This window comes from Nanorana parkeri, unplaced genomic scaffold, assembly GCF_000935625.1.
Source record: "Nanorana parkeri isolate BGI_ZX_2015 unplaced genomic scaffold, ASM93562v1 scaffold1354, whole genome shotgun sequence".
Classification (NCBI taxonomy): Eukaryota; Metazoa; Chordata; class Amphibia; order Anura; family Dicroglossidae; genus Nanorana; species Nanorana parkeri.
The window spans coordinates 350,311-351,566 of NW_017307622.1; positions in this window are offsets into that span (position 1 = coordinate 350,311).

Genomic DNA, 1,256 nt, shown 5'->3' on the forward strand with positions numbered 1-1,256 from the left:
AGGAAGAGAGAGGGGAAGGGAGAGAGAGAGAGGGGGGTGGAGGGAGAGGGAGGAAGGGGAGAGAGAGGATGGGAGAGGGGGAGGGAGGTCCATGGTGGAGGGGGAGTCACTGGTGCTCCTCCCTGCAGAATAAACAAGGATGCTTGCAGGGCATGTACCCCATGGGGGATCCTCTGTTTTGCATGTGGATATCTGGCCATGCTCATTCATTGACAGTCATTTTTCTCGCAATGGTGATCTGTTTTGATATGTGACTTTTTTGATGAGCTGATATTACTGACAGTAGTGAGCTGTAATCGCATTCGCTGCAGGAATGTACAAAAGTTGTGGACACGACCATCATAAATATGGCCAGCCCTATGTGGACCCCCTTCCCCCCAATAGTGGAGTTTAGGTGTTTTAAGTGAAGATATTGTAGACAATGAAGCTCGTCCAACTTCGTGGTCACAGTTTGGTGAAGGTCCTTTTCTGTTCCACCATGACTGTCCCCTGTGTACAAAGCCAGCTCCATATAGACATGGTGTGACCAGCTTAGTGAGGAGGAACTCCAGTGTCCTCCACAGAGCCCTGACCCCCCAACCCTACTGAGCACCTTTGGGGTGAACTGGAATTCTGATTGTCAGCCGGGTCTTCTCATCCAACATCAGTACCTGACCTCACAAATGAACTGACTTCCCACAGACACACTCCTAAACCTTGGGGAAAGCCTTCAAAGAAGAGCGGAGGCTATTATACCCATAATGAGGGAGCAATTCCATAGTAATGGCCGTGGGAGGGGGCAACTGCATATTATTGGCCACAGGAAGTGGGAATTCCTTTTTAATGCCCATGGGAGGGGGCAACTGCATATTAATGGCCAAGGGAGGGGCAATTCCATAGTAATGTCCATGGGAGGGGGCAACTGCATATTAATGGCCATGGGAAGGGGAATTTCATATTAATGGCCATTGGAGGGGACAAATCCATATCAATGGCCATGGGAGGGGACAACTCCATATCAATGGCCATGGGAGGGGACAACTCCATATCAATGGCCATGGGAGGGGGCAACTGCATATTAATGGCCATGGAAGGGGGAATTCCATATTAATGGAAATTGGGGGGGACAACTCCATATCAATGGCCATGGGAGGGGCAATTTCATAGTAATGGCCATGGGAGGGGACAACTCCATATCAATGGCCATGGAAGGGGGAATTCCACATTAATGGTCATGGAAGGGGGGATTCCATATTAATGGCCATGGGAGGTATTAT